Source organism: Castor canadensis, chromosome 10 (genome assembly GCF_047511655.1).
Source record: "Castor canadensis chromosome 10, mCasCan1.hap1v2, whole genome shotgun sequence".
NCBI lineage: Eukaryota > Metazoa > Chordata > Mammalia > Rodentia > Castoridae > Castor > Castor canadensis.
Window position 1 is genome coordinate 109727149 of NC_133395.1, and position 16307 is coordinate 109743455.

The window sequence follows — 16307 nt, forward strand, 5'->3', positions numbered from 1 at the left end:
AGGAGGGCAGGGCCAGGCTACGGGCCTTCCTGTAGTTGGTTGATATCTTCCTTTCATTCTGCTGACAATTATGATTAACTGTATTGCACATGCACTGAGGATACAGCAAGGGGCAGCAAGGGTTTGGGGCCAGTTGATCTAGTAGGGACCAATTTCTGCTACTTTATAACAAGCTGCAATTCTAAGTAGCACATTGTTGGCTGAGTGAGTCAAGATGAAAGTCACTCCATGCCTCCTCCCCCACATCAAGTATGTGCTTGGTGCCTTCAACTTCATTAGGTGCTCGCATTAGCTAAGTGGTGAGTATTTAGGATGCCAGCTTCACAGACATGAACACAGAAGACCTACCTAAAAGGCAAGCCATTTTCTCAAGGACATTTGGTACTACAGGTGAAGGGACTGTAATTAATAAATAAGGGAACTGGTCTCCCACTTGCCCTCAAAGCCTCTACTTTTTCCACAGTACCATGACAGGTCCTGACATGTGAATTAGCAGTTGTACAATTAAAAAGGAAAGGACATTCCCACCAGAAGGATCTATAAAAGCAGTAGTTTTGTCACTCCCAACAGCTGTTACATGTAGAATGTCATCTCAGCTATTGACATTGATCCAAAGTCATTTTTTTCTTTTTTTCTTAAATTTATTTACTTACTTTGCCATACTGGGGTTTGAGCCCAGGGCCTCACCCACAGGCAAGTGTTCTACCACTGAGCTGTGCCCATGGCCCCATTTCTTTCAAACAAGATTTCAGTGCAACACTTTGAAAAAACATTTTTTTTAAATGACAACAATAAACAAATAACTTGGCTTCACTTAACAATTCATTATTATATTAATGAACCAATAAAGAAATGGGCAACTGAACTAAACAGAACTTTCTCAAAAGAAGAAAGTCAAATGGCCAAAAAACACATGAAAAAATGCTCACCACTTCTAGCCACAAAGGAAATGCAAATCAAAACCACACTAAGATTCCACCTCACCCCTGTTAGAATAGCCATCATTAGAAATACCACCAACAACAGGTGTTGGCAAGGATGTGGGGAAAAAGGAACCCCTGCACACTGCTGGTGGGAATACAAGCTAGTGTAACCACTCTGGAAAAAAATATGGAGGCTTCTTAAAGATCTAAACATAGATCTGCCATATGATCCAGCAATCCCACTCCTGGGGATATACCCAAAAGAATGTGACACCAATTACTTGCACACCCATGCTTATTGCAGCACTATTCACAATAGCCAAGTTATGGAAACAGCCAAGATGCCCCACTACTGACGAATGGATTAAGAAAATGTGGTATTTATACACAATGGAATTCTACTCAGCCATGAAGAAGAATGAAATCTTATCATTCACAAGTAAATGGACGGAACTAGAGAGCATCACTCTGAGAGAGGTTAGCTAGGCTCAGAAGACCAATAATTGTATGTTTTCTCTCATATGCAGACTTTAGATCTAGGGCAAATACAGCAATGTGATTAGACTTTGGTCACATGATAAGGTGAGAGCACACAAGGGAGGTATGAGGATAGGTAAGAAACCCAAAAAACATGATAGCATTTGATGCCCTCAATGCAAAGGAACTAATGCAGAAACTTTAAAGTGACTGAGGCCAATAGGAGAAGGGGATCAGGAAATAGAGAAAAGGTCAGATCAAGAAGAATCAACTTATACTCCAGAGGCACCTGCACACCCATGTTTATTGCGGCACTATTCACAATAGCCAAGCTATGGAAACAGCCAAGATGCCCTACCACTGACGAATGGATTAAGAAAATGTGGTATCTATACACAATGGAATTTTATGCAGCCATGAAGAAGAACGAAATGTTATCATTCGCTGGTAAATGGATGGAATTGGAGAACATCATTCTGAGTGAGGTTAGCCTGGCTCAAAAAACCAAAAATCGTATGTTCTCCCTCATATGTGGACATTAGATCAAGGGCAAACACAACAAGGGGATTGGACTATGAGCACATGATAAAAGCGAGAGCATACAAGGGAGGGGTGAGGATAGGTAAGACACCTAAAAAACTAGCTAGCATTTGTTGCCCTTAACGCAGAGAAACTAAAGCAGATACCTTAAAGCAACTGAGGCCAATAGGAAAAGGGGAACAGGTACTAGAGAAAAGGTTAGATCAAAAAGAATTAACCTAGAAGGTAACACCCATGCACAGGAAATCAATGTGAGTCAATGCCCTGTATAGCTATCCTTATCTCAACCAGCAAAAACCCTTGTTCCTTCCTATTATTGCTTATACTCTCTCTACAACAAAATTAGAAATAAGGGCAAAATAGTTTCTGCTGGGTATTGGAAGGGGGGAGAGGGAGGGGGTGGAGTGGGTGGTAAGGGAGGGGGTGGGGGCAGGGGGGAGAAATGAACCAAGCCTTGTATGCACATATGAATAATAAAAGAAAAATGAAAAAAAAAAAAGAAGAATCAACTTAGAATGTAACACATTTGTACATGGAAGCAATGCTAGGAATCTCCCTGTATAGCTATCCTTATCTCAACTAGCAAAAATGCTTTGCCCTTATTATTGTTTATACTCTCTTCAACAAAATTAGAGATAAGGGCAGAACAGTTTCTGCCTGGAAGCAAAGAGGTAGGGGAGGAGATGGAGGAGGTGGGGGGTAGGGGGGGAGAAATGACCCAAACATTGTATGCACATATGAATAAACAAAAAACCCAAACAATTCATTATTGCAAAAGAGAAATCATTTGTATTTAATGTGAATCTACTAGAATAAACATCTCAGATCAGACAAAAGTAGGTATGTTGGAAATAATACCAAAAGATGAGCAAAAGGGTAAGTTCCTTTAAGTTGTTTTGTTTTCTGTGTGTATAGTACTTTATATGTCAACAGAATGCAAGACCAAGTAAAATGGCTGATTTTATAAGCATTATTTGCATTCATGCAAATGAATTAATTTCACTGATCTCCTTTAAGCACATAGGTATAAGTCTTGGCACAGCAATCAGATGGAGTAACTCAACATATGGACACCAATATTATATATTCAGAGCAAGATACTTTTATGCTGTTTTTGCTAATGGATTTTATATTAGTGATTTGTTTTCCAGTACCTACTAAATTTCTGGAACTAATGCATTAGAAAAGTCTATGGATTTAACATAGCCTGCAAACCCATTTCATAAATTTGATCAACTTCAATATAAGGTTTTAATACAGGATTTAAGCAGATGAAAAGAGAAAGTTTTAACTAAAGACAAAATAAGGATTAAAATCTTATTTTATTAAGCTAGAAGTAAACCAGCAATGGCTGTCATAACAGTGTAACTTTTTGAAAGTAACTCCCCATGTTAATGTAAGGTAATGCCTTTGTTTATAGCTATAGGGATGGAAATGCTATTATGCTATCAATACATTAAACATTACTAGGTTTTTATAGACTGCTCCTTTATTTTCTGCTTTGAAAATTGCTTATGAACTAGGAAAATTCTGTTTTCAGAATACACAATTTTTTTTTATATAAAGCCTTTATGTCTCATTTTAAACAATTTCATTTGTCAGGAACACAGATTTTATTAATAGTTACAAAAGCAGTTTGCCAATAATTTTAGTTCTTTTTTTGTTGTGTATGTATGGTACTAGGGCTTGAACTTGGGCCCTACACCTTGAGCCACTCCAACAGTCCTTATTTTGTGATGGGTGTTTTCAAAATAGGGTCTCTCTGGCTTTGAACTGCAATCTGCCTGATATCTGCCTCCTGAGTCACTAGGATTACAGGTGTGAGCCACTGGTGCCCAGCAATTTTAGTTCTTGAGTAAAGAAGTTTTGGTGAGAACGTCTTCTGGGTTCTAGACTTTTGTCTTTCTGTCTTGTTTTAAACTTGGTTTCAGATACAAAATTCCCACTTCTTAACACTTTCCTCTGTCTGTTCCTGAACTTAACACAGATACCAGAGCTACTTCTATTGTAGCTATTGCTAGTGAGGCTGCAAAGTTGGAGAGGAACTGGAACTAGATAGGAAGACAGTTTTGTTCTTTGCATGGATTCCGTGGTTATTTGACACAGATCATGATTTTCAAACATGTCAGTGACAAAGTGTACCTGGTCTTCCCCACTGAATGCCCCAGGACTGCTGCAGCCACCCTGGAGATCCATGCTAGCCACTTGACACATGTGGCTTTGGGCACCACCAGGCTCAGGAAAGACTCTGGGGAGACTGGACCAAAGGGGTACTTGCCTCAGGACTCCGGGGATAAGGAATGAAACTAAACATGAGTTAAACACAAAGTCTTCAGAAGACAGGAACTAATTCAATCCAAAGGAGTATTTTACTTCTACTCAGAATTGTCTGAATAACAGTCTCTGCTATGGTTTGAATGTGTTCGCTCCAAAATTCAGGTGTTGTCAATGTGATGGTATTGAGAAGTGGGGTCTTTAAGAGGTGATTCAATCATGAGGGATCTTCCCATTAATGGGATTAAGCCCCTTACAAAAAAATGCTTCATGTGGTATTCATGCCCTTCCCCCATGTTTTGACATGGAAATAAGGCCCTTGATCTTGGACTTTCCAGTTTCAAGAACTGTGAGAAAATAAATTTCAGATTTTATATATTACCCAGTTTGTGGTATTCCACTGCAGCAGCACAAATGGACTGAGACAGCTTTTGAAGCTCAGTGCCACTGGTAGATAGTCTCGAACTGCGCAGTTCTGGGAAGCAAATCAGTTCATGAGCATGTCAATGGGACAGAAAATAAAAGCACCATCCTCTCAGGCATTGGTGTTTTGTTTCTTTTCCTGTGCTCTTGAAAGAAACTATATGTTTTTCTTTTTAACACTGTATATAATTTATTACTTTGTGGCTGAAGAATTTTAGAATCAAATGCAGGAACACTGGGATATGAGACTTCTAAACTAAAATTCAGAGGTAAAATTTTCTTTCACTAAAGCTTTAAGAATAGCAAATTGTCACAAATTTGAACTAATGGAAGCAGCACCATTTATAAAGTTATTGTTAGAAAATGGAGCATAGTTTTTAATTTGAACATAACTTAAAAGATATGTATTTGAATTGGGTTACAAAAGGCTTATCTCCGTTGGGAGGTGGGGTGTCTTTGCAATCCCACACCAGTAGAGGACTGTGGCCACATCTGGCTATGTGGGAGAGGGCAGAGAGCTCGCCTCCTGCAAGGGGCTGAGGTTCCCCATGTCACTAAGAGCTGTGGTCATCATCTCTTCCGGCAGGGTTGCTATGAGAACACTTTCTAAATAATAAACCATTTCCAGAGTAATTTGTCCTGGTTTCCTCTTGAGATTTCACTTCCACTACCACAGTTTTCACTATGCAAATTATAGAAAATAATAGGAAAAAATCTATTATAAAACTACAGAAAGAACCTAAAGATTTACGTGACCCGCTGACAAACATAGAAAGGAGCATAGTTGGGTACTCCCACACATAGAACTCTGTTAGAGCAGGATTTAAAACAATGTAAAATATCTTTCAGTTACCTGGATGCTTTAATTCATGCGAAGAGGAAAGCAGGGAGATGTGGACAGAAAAGGAATGAAGGACCAGAATGAATAAAATGCAGAATTCTACACTATGGGGTGTGAACTTCATAAAAGACCTTCATAAAGAATTTTAGAACCACAAATAATTAGTATGAAGAAAGTGATGAGGTACAGGGAGCCTGGTAGTGGGGACAGGAAGCAGGGGAGGCCACTGATAAGCCATGCTGAGAAAGAAGGGACAAAATGAAGAGATTATGCAAGAAGGACAGAGTAAACTTCTAGAACTCATCTGCTGCGGGTACAGAACAGCCAAAGATGACAGAGAGGGTGAACTGTTTAGGGTAAGAGAGATCATAACACAGCCTACAGTTGTAAAGCACTTTTAAATGTGTTAACTCATTTAGGATGTGAACTTGCACTTTAGCAAAGTCGAGCTGGTGGTTGTAACAGGCAAGAATGTCTTGTGAGAGTCTCCAGCAGCAACCAGAAGTTGTGTAAAGCTTGGCTGTGACATTTAGAAAATTGGGAATTTTCTGCACACTGGTAATAGCTGGGATGAAAGAATGTATTTCCAAGGGAGGAATTTTAAAGATAAATGAGCATCACAGTGATGCTCTAGAATCACCTGAATAACAAGCAGAGAGAGGAACACCAAGTATGAGAGACGCAGGAGTGATCAGAGGAGCAAAGAGAGCAAGGATATTAAACAGTCACAGATTAACCAGGAGAGTTTCCACAAGGAGGGTGAGTTCAGAGTACTGGGAGCTCTAGATTTGGTCATTTGGTGATCTTGGGTAATTGTGGAGAGTATAATTGCAGTACCACCACTTGTGTAATAATTCCTAAAAATTACTGCACTATACAAAATTGTGTAGTAAGAGGGCTTATGAGGAAAATAGGGTTAACAGCAAAACACTCAATAATTTTGAAGTGACATATAAAAAGCAGTACCACAGTTGTGTATGTTAAATGGTTAAAAAATGAAAAATACTGCAATAAATGTGGTACCAAACCTTGAAAAAGACCTGAGGGTCGCTGTGGAAGTGGACATGAGGAGGTCACAGCTTGTGCTTACACGTTACTGTGAAGTTGTGCAAGGCGGGCACTCTGAAATCTAAGGGAAAGTAGTAATGCCAGATGCAGGTGGACATAGCTCATAACATGCTCAGTGAACCGAGTTAACTCGGATGTATGGTATGTTCAGTTCATGTAGGCCCAGTTCTGTGGTTGATCAAGTGCTTCTTATGGACAAAACTGTGCACAAGTTAATGTGAAATTCAAGTTATGCTCAAAGTGTTCCCTAAATCAAGTGCATTTAAACAAAAATACATTTTCAAAGCAAGTGTAATCCCAGTACGACTGCAGAGGCAGAATACTTCAAAATCTTTCTGAGACTAGAGACGATAGTAGATTGCAGATACATACCACATTCCTGTGTCTCCAGGACCCAGACATAAAACCTCAGTTACATGGCTACAAGGAAAAGTGGGCATTCTAGTAAACAAAGGAAGGGTACCAGTAAGACTAGACAGATAGTGGCTGGAGAAAATTAAAAACACCAAACTTTGGATCCATAAAAGAAACAAAGAGAGAACCTTATTCAGGTGGAGTCCAGAACTTTGTTGTGGGAGTAGGACTGGATTTGCTCCATCCCTTGACCATTCCAGTCTAGTTTTCTGTTTTGTTTCTGGCAAGAGTCACTTACACATGCTACCCTGAAAACCAAATAACTGCATAGAGGTCTAAGCACAAGCCAGTAAGCCTAGCCCCAGTCACTGTATAGAAAACAACCAGCAACTGTATCCCTCTGCTCAGGGGAAAAGGTGGGCACAGGAATGAGGAAGCTCTGAGGACATCTTAAATGAGGTACATCTCTAAGAACACCACCCAACCCAGTGGTATACATAAACACAAGCCCACAGGTAACCAAAGACATGTATACATGTCCCTAGTGTGGTGGCTGAGTAAAGGCACTAGGCAACTGGGTCTCTGGCCCAAGACAAAGGGTGGGAATGAGGGCAAGCAAGCCAGCTGGCTACAGTCCAAAATGCACCACCAAATCCAGTGGATTTTTGTATAGCTACAAAGGGCAAGAGCTATTTGCCCTTCACTTTGTAAATGAAACATTAAACTGGTGATCTACGTAGGAAAGGGAAAAGTTCACTGTGGACAAGCTGTGTTAAGGTCAAGGCAAGATGTGGGCTTCAAGAATGGGCATACTTAGCAGAGTGCTCCCTGACCCACTAGCTGTGCTCAGAAACCCCTCCATCTACTCACAACAGCTACTTTACATATTCAAAAATTGCCCTATCCCTACCAGAACCCTTATAGAGGAGCCTAATTTCTGGGAGTTGCTGCTACTCCATAACAGCTGTTCCTGGCCCACAGCCTTAACTGGGCATGGAACACCACACCTGGGTTACATTCAGACAATCCAGGGCCAAGAGGGGATTTATAAGCAAACACAACAGGAGAAATGCAGACAGAGGCTGAGGTCCATTGATTGGAGAAAGCATCCACAATACTTATAGAGTCCAGTAGGCAAACACTCTTCTCAGTAAGGAGGAAATATTGATGTTTTTACTTTTTATTTTCTCTCTTACAAATTTTTCTATTTATGGTTTCTTCTACTTCCTTTTTATTATTCTTTACCTTTTTATCTCTTTGCAATCTCTGACACAATAATCATTTTCCACAGTAATTGAACTATATGCCTGCATACTATTATATTGTTTACTTCCAACACACACATAACCCATCTTCTTCCTATCTTCCTTCTTCCTTATTTTTGCCCCCTCCCCTTATTTTTACTACTTAATTTTTTAACTCCTACACAGAATAAGTATTTATCTAACTCCCTACTGTACTGAGTGAGAACGCAATTCCCTTTCATATATAATTTGATTGATGATATTGATGCTGCCAATGCTTTTTTATTTCATGTAAATATTGAGTTTGGTATGAAAATGGTGAATTTGTTATTACTGAGTTATGTACCCAGGTCAGTGGTGAGAAATGGCACATTAACCCTGTCACTACCCAGTCCTGTCAGAACATACAGAATAATTCAACTGAAAGACTTTAGGTGATTACATTTTCCAACCAATGGCTTAACTTCAGATGAGCAAATCCCAATAGAGGAACACAAGATATATGAAACAACAAGGCAACATGACACCTCAAAAAGCCAATGATCACATAACAAAAGAGCTGAATAACAGTGAAGTAGATGCAATGTCAAATATTGAACTCAGGAATGATGATAAGAATGATCAAAGTGAAAGAATATGTTTAATCACCTCAATGAAATCAAAGAGAATACAAATAAACAGCTGAATTAAAGCAAAGAGGATACAACAAATAAATGAATTCAAATAGGATAAAAATAAGCCGCTAAATGAAGTAAGGAATACAATGTAATATATGAAAGGGGAATTTGAAAAGATATAAAAATTCTGAAAAATATTCAGTGGAAGTTCTGGAAATGAAAAGCTCTATAAGTCAAATAAAAATTCAGTTGAAAGCCTTTCCTGTAGATTGGGTCAAATGGAAGACAGAATCAGGGCTTTTCTTGATGTAATAGAAAAATCAGATGAAAATAAAGAAAAACTAATGAAGTACAAAGGAAATATGCAAGAACTCTGGGACTCCATTAAAACACCAAACCCTTGGACTGTGGGAGTGGCTGAAGTGGTATAGTGCCTGCCTAGCAAGTGCAAGGCCCTGAGTTCAAATCCCAGAACTGCCAAATTAAAACAAAAACAAAATCTATGAATCATGGGCACAGAAGAAGAGGTGCAACCTAAAGGCACAGGAATCATATTCAAAAAAATAGTACCAGAAAATTTCTAAATCTTGAGATAGTAGTGACCATGCAAGTACAAGAGGCTTTTAGGACTCCAACAGACAAGACAACCTCATATTATTGTTGCAACAATAAGTGTAAGAAACAATATTGAAAGCTGCAATGGGGAAGAGCCAAGTCACCTATAAAGGCAGATCTGTCAAAATAACAGCAGATTTCTTAACAGAAACATTAAAGGAAAGGAGGGCATGGAATAATATATTTCAAGCTCTGAAAGAAAATAACTGCTGCCAACTTAGATTACTATATCCAACAAAGCTATCATTAATAACTGAAGAGAAAATAAACCTTTCTGTGATATAAACTAAAGCAATTTGTGACCACTAAAACAACACTACAGAAAATACTCAAAAGAATTCTATACACAGAAGAGGAAGATACACACAATGATGAAAATATGGGAAATAATAAATTCTACCAGACAAGTAGATAAGCAAATGAGGTGTAGGGAAGAATGGAATGCTACAAAAGCAACAAAAAGTTAGTAATTAATACATATTTTTCAATAATAACTCTGACAATGGTCTTGATTCTCTAATCAAAAGACTCAGACTGGTGGACTGCACTAAAAAATAAGAAACAATTGTTTCTGACAATCCTCAAAAAAATATTCACAAACCAAATTCAATAACACATTAAAAAGATCATATACCATGGTCTAGTTCATTTCATTCCAGGGATGCAAGGATGGTTCACCACTCACAAATCAATTAATTTAATACAGAATAGAAATAGTATAAAAGATAAAAATTACATGATCATCTCAATAGATACAGGAAAAAACTGACAAACTTCAACATCCCTTCATTACAACAGCCTTTAAGAAACTTAGATAGAAGGAACATAACCTCAATTTAGTGAAGACTACATAGGATAAACCTATTGCCAGTATCATCCTAAATGGGGAAAGACCAAAACCATTTTCTCTAAAGTCAAGAATGAGACAAGGATGTATACTCCCTGCACTGTTATTCAATATAGTGCTAGAATTCTTAGCCAGAGAAATAAGACAGGAGAAAGAAATAAAAGAGATACAAATAGTAAAGGAAGAAGTCAAATTACTCCCATTTGCAGATGATATGATTCTATACTTAAAGGACCTTGAAGACTTCATCAGAAAATTCTTAGATCCAATAAACACTTTTGGCAAAGTTGAAAGATACAAAATCAACATTTAAAAAAATCAGAAAAACAATTACATTCACAATTGCTTCAAAAAAATAAAAAATACTTACAAATAAAACTAAATAAGTAGGTGAAAGACCTCTACAATGACAAGTACAAAACACTGAAGAAAAAAATTGAAGACACTAGAAGATGGAAAGACCTCTTATGTTCATGGATCAGCAGAATTAATATTATAAAAATGGCTATATTATCAAAAGCAATCTACACATTCAATGCAATCAAAATTCCAAAGGCTTATCTTCACATAAATAGGAAAATCAATCCTAAAATTCATTTGGAGACACAAATGACCCCAAATACCCAAAGCAATCCTGAGCAAAAAGACAATGTTTGAAGTATCACAATACTTGACTTTAAATTATAGTACAGAGCTACAGTAACAAAACAGCATGATACTGGAACAAAAACAGACATGTAGCTCAATGGAATAGAACAGAACTTCCAGAAATTAGCCCACACAGTTATGACCATCTGATTTTTGACAAAGGAACTAAAAACTTAGAGAAAAGAGTCTCTTTGGCAAATGGTGCTGGTCAAGCTGGATATCCACATTTAGAAGATTGAACTAGACTCCTATGTCTCACCTTGCACAAAAACCAATTCCAAATAGATCAAACTTCTTAATGGGAGATCAGAAACTTTGAAACTCATAGAGGAAAACATAGGGAAACTCTTGAAGATATAGATGTAGGCAACACTTTTCTAAATAGAACCCTAATTGCTTAGATAATAAGAACAAGAATTGAAAAATGGGATTGCATCAAATTAAAAAGCTATGCAGTCAAGGAAACAGTTACAAGTATTAAAAGAAAACCTATAGAATGGGAGAAAAATATTTGCTTGTTATTCACTGGATAAAGGATTAATATTCAAAATACATAAAGAGCTCCATAATTTAAACACCAAAAGAATAAATAAATGGGCAAATGAATTGAATAGTTTTCTAAAGAAGTACAGTTTTATAAATATATGAAGAAATGTTCAATATCCTTAGCCATAAAAGAATGCAATCAAAACATCACTGAGATTCTATCTCACTCTAATCAGAATGGCTGTCATCAAGAAAAGAACAATAAACACTGGCTAGGATGTGGGGGAAAAGAGACCCTTATTCACTGTTGGTGGGAACATTAATTGATGCAGCCACTATAGAAATCAGTATGGAGTTTCCTTAAAAACAAAACAAAACAAAAAAACTAAAGGTAGAACATGATCCTTCTATACCACTCTTGAGCATATATCCAAAGGACTGTAAGTTAACATATAGTGATACCTGGACACCCATCTTTATGGCAGCATTATTCATAATAGCCAAACTATGGAATCAGCTTAGGTGCCCATCAATCAATGAATGGATAAAGAGAATGTATGCATTCACACACACACACACACACACACACACACACACACACACACACACGAGTATTATTCAGCCATAAAGAAGAAATTATGCCATTTTCAGGAAAACGGATGAAACTACAGACCATCATGTTAAGTGAAATAAGCCAGACTGACAAAAACAAATACCACATGTTCTCTCTCATATGTGGAATTCACTCCTTAAAAATGAGTGACGGAGCAGGGCACGGGTGGCTCATGCCTGAAATCCTAGCTACTCAGGAGGCAGAGATGAGGAGGATTATGGTTTGAAGCCAGCCCAGGCAAATAGTTCCTGAGACCCTACCTCAAAAAAACAGCTGGTGGAGTGGCTCAAGGTGTAGGCCCTGAGTTCAAGCCCCAGTATCGCAAAAAAGAAAAGAATGACGAAAATGTAAAACAGGTTCTGTTTGGGTGTGGGTACCATGGTGGGGGTACTAAATGAGAGCATGAAGGAGGGAGTGAAAGTGGTCCAAGTACCTTATATACATGTATGAAAATTAAACAATGAAATCTGTTGAAATTGTTTTCAGAATGAGGGGGTAGAGGGATAAGGGGGATGAACAGAGGGGGTGAATTTGATTGGAGTATATTATATACATGCATGGAAATATCACAATAAAACCCCTCTGTACAAATAAAATATGCTAATAAAAATGTTTTCAAAATCTTTTCGTAATTTTTTTACAAAATTATCCTATGGAATTTCATTATGAAGTGTAAGTTAAACTCATTTTCTATCATTCAACCAATGCTTGGATCTGGCATTGCATAAGCCTGTATTAATGCTGTATTCAAGTATTTAACAATCATTTCTTGCCAGAGAAATGATTCTATCTGGACTAGATAGAGAGTTAGAGTGACCCAGAGTTCCAACTCAGAAAGCCAAAAATTCTCTGACTTTTCACAAAGTTCATGTCAGAGCTTAGGTGGTCCTTGGGGATCAAACATGGCTCTCTCATTAGTTTTATCTACACTAGCATAGCCTGAACCTCTTATTTATCAAATTTCACATAAAATCCTGTAAATTGACATTTCATCTTACCTAGCTGAATATTCACTGTCAAAAGCCTCCTCTACCATAATTAGTGACTATCATTTCTCCCTCTGAATTAGTATGTAACTATAATCACAAACTTTGGAGTACATTTCACAGATGAAAGCTCAAGTGCCGTCTGTTTTTTTTATTATCATGTTATTGTTGTATTGGGGAACATTGTGATATTTACTAAAGTTCTTATAACAAATCATGGTTGAAGTGCAGTCTCTCAACTGAATAACCAAGTAAATATAAGATGAAGGCATATGCTTAAGTTACACAGTGTATTATAGGCTCTTCTTACTCAAATAACCACTTGGATTCAGCAAAAAAATTCATGAAAATAACTTAGTTGCATGTAGTCAAAACAACTGATTTATGGCCCTACATTACCACTTCCCACCAGTTGCTGTGGTTACTGGTATACATTCGGTAGACCAAGTGTTTATACTTGTGGGACTTTCTGAGAGTCACTTCCAGAATTAGCCACTAGAAGTCCTTAGAAACACACATTTGTTAGAGGAGAAAGGAGTAGAGATAAGGGAAAAGAGCACAAAGAGGAAACTGGGGGGAAATGCACTTTGAGAGGAATAATAGTAATAATAACAACAATGGCAACAGACACAGAAGTGGAACAAGGGAACTTAAAACACTGTTAGATGAGAAAATTTTACTTTATGCAAGCAACTGAATAAACTATAGTCACAACCAAACTTTGACTTAAAAAGAATTCACTCCGAAGCGGAGGAGAACTGAGAGGTGGGGTAGCTGTGGCGGTGTTGGCCTGAGCAGACTACTAGAGACAAGATGCAGGACCCCAATGCAGACACAGAGTGGAATGACATCTTAAGTAAAAAAGGCATCCTGCCCTCGAAGGACAGTCTGAATGAGTGGGAAAAGGAGGAGGAAGAGGAGGAGCAGCGAATCCTCCAGCAGTCAGTGGTGAAAACATATGAAGACATGACTTTGGAAGAGCTGGAGGAAAATGAAGATGAGTTCAATTAGGAGGATGAACGGGCTATTGAAATGTACAGGCAGCGAAGACTGGCTGAGTGGAAAGCAACTCAGCTGAAAAATAAATTTGGAGAAGTTTTGGAGATCTTAGGAAAGGATTATGTCCAAGAAGTTACTAAAGCCAGTGAGGGCTTGTGGGTAGTCTTGCACCTTTACAAACAAGGTATTCCCTTGTGTGCTCTGATAAATCAGCACCTCAGTGGACTTGCCAGGAAGTTTCCAGATGTCAAATTTGTCAAAGCCATTTCAACAACCTGCATTCCCAATTATCCTGATAGGAATCTGCCCACAATATTCGTTGACCTTGGAGGTGATATCAAGGCTCAATTCATTGGTCCTCTGGTGTTTGGTGGTATGAACCTGACAAGAGATGAGTTGGAATGGAAGCTGTCTGAGTCCGGAGCAGTCAAGACAGACCTGGAGGAGAACCCTAAGAAAGCCCATTGGAGACAAGCTGCTGTCCTTGGTGTGGGACTCTGTCCCCACGAGGAGGGACAGCGATTCTGACTAAGGCTGCGGCGCTGTAACTTGGAACTTTCTTGATGCGACATACCACCTGTGTTTTGTTTTTTAACCTTTCTACAATTATGTTCTAAATATTTTATATTTGAGAAATAATTATTAGTGGAAATTCTATTAAATTTCTAGGAACTCTAATAACATTTCTTTAAAAAAAATTCAAATGGGCTATCAAATATCTGCTTTCCCACATATTTTAAGAAGTCATTAAAGTATTCTCTATTTTTTGACATAACTATACATAGAAAGGAATATGGACTTTTTAAAATTATGTGAATAAATTATACAGTGAGAACTGCAAGCTAAGCTTATTAATTTCACTGTTTAGTCCATCAAGCTAGCAACAGAAAATATGTAAAAATGATCTCTAGAGAAAAAAAACTTAGTATTTATCCTATTTAGAAGAAATGAACAAATTTTTGATAGCACTGTTTTTAGCAGTAACTGACAGATTTCAATTTACTGCCATATTTCTCTGGTTAATTTTTCTAGTTAAAATAATGTTTATCTCGCACTGTTGAGAAACCAGCTAATCTGGATGATTGTAAAAGGTCACAGTAAATTCTTTGGGGGAAATAAGTAAGACTTAAGTACCCACAATAAGCAAATTATATCCCAGTACATCAATAAATAAATGTATCAAAAAAAAAAAAAGAATTCACTCCTACTTCTAGTCTAACTGGGATTTGACATTACTTGAAATTTCTATGTGGTCCCAAACATATTTAAATAGATCAGAGCCTGGCAAACCTCCACTGTATAAAATTGCTTGAGGAAAACTGAAAAGGGCTCTGGAAAAGGCAGTGTTTTCAATTCTACTGAAAGATTAATTCTAAAGTCAGCGTGTAGACTTTAGATGGCTATCCCATGACAAACTGTTGCCTATTTTTTGCAATATCTGGACTTTTGGGGTACTGAATGGAGTACTCAGGCCCTCACACTTGCTAGGCAGGCACTCTGTCACTTGAGCCACCCCACCAGCCATTTTTCCATTGGTTAGTTTTGAGATAGCATCTCAAAAACCTAGGCCAGCCTGGACCATGTTTCTTCTACTTTGCTTCTCTGTGTAGTTGGAATGACAGGTATATACCTTGGTGCCCAGCCATTGGTTGAGATGTGGTCTTGCAAATTTGTTTTGTCCAGGTTGGCCTCAAATAACAATCCTCCCAATTTCTGCCTCCTGAGTAGCTTAGCATTACAGACTTGAGCCATCATGCCTGGCCAAATTTTAGTTTAGTTTTAACTCAAACTTTAAGGTAAGAACTATGCATTATTTAATCTTATTTCAGGAAATAAGCAGAATTTCAAAAAATGGAGAGAATTTTGAATATGATCTTGTACTGTTTCTACTTCTGTGCAATATGATATTCATAGGGAAAACCAAAAATGTTGAAATTTGAGCAACAAAAGAGAACTTAAACTACTCTGAAAAGGAGCTACACTGCAATTATAATACCCAGAAAAGCTATAAAGTTTCTACCAGTTCATGTAGTGCTTCACCATGCTGTGCTTTCTATATGGAGAACATCTGTACAGCAACCTCATGTGCACTTAAATCATGATTCTCTTCTTCCTCTATTTTATGATTAACCTTGTGTGACCAGATGTTTTGTTAGAGAAGAACTCGGTGTGCAAAATATCATTTTGTACATCATTACTGTGGTAGGCCTTGTGCAATATTCCCACAGTAAACAGTCCACAGTGCATGGGGAATTGTTTTACACCATGTTTACCTCAAGGATGTACACACACAAACCTCATCCTCTCCTGGGCCTTTGGTCATGTCAGCCTCTTAACACTACCCAACATTCT

The 16307-nt window shown here is 37.8% G+C and overlaps 1 protein-coding gene and 1 pseudogene across 3 annotated transcripts in view; one reads left to right on the forward strand and one right to left on the reverse strand.

Moving 5' to 3' along the window:
- The window catches only part of Plcl2 (phospholipase C like 2), a 232341-nt gene that overhangs the window by 50635 nt on the left and 165399 nt on the right, over window positions 1-16307 (reverse strand). The gene's annotated exons all lie outside the window — the stretch shown is intronic.
- Window positions 13710-15134, forward strand: LOC109686453 (phosducin-like protein 3 pseudogene; annotated as a pseudogene).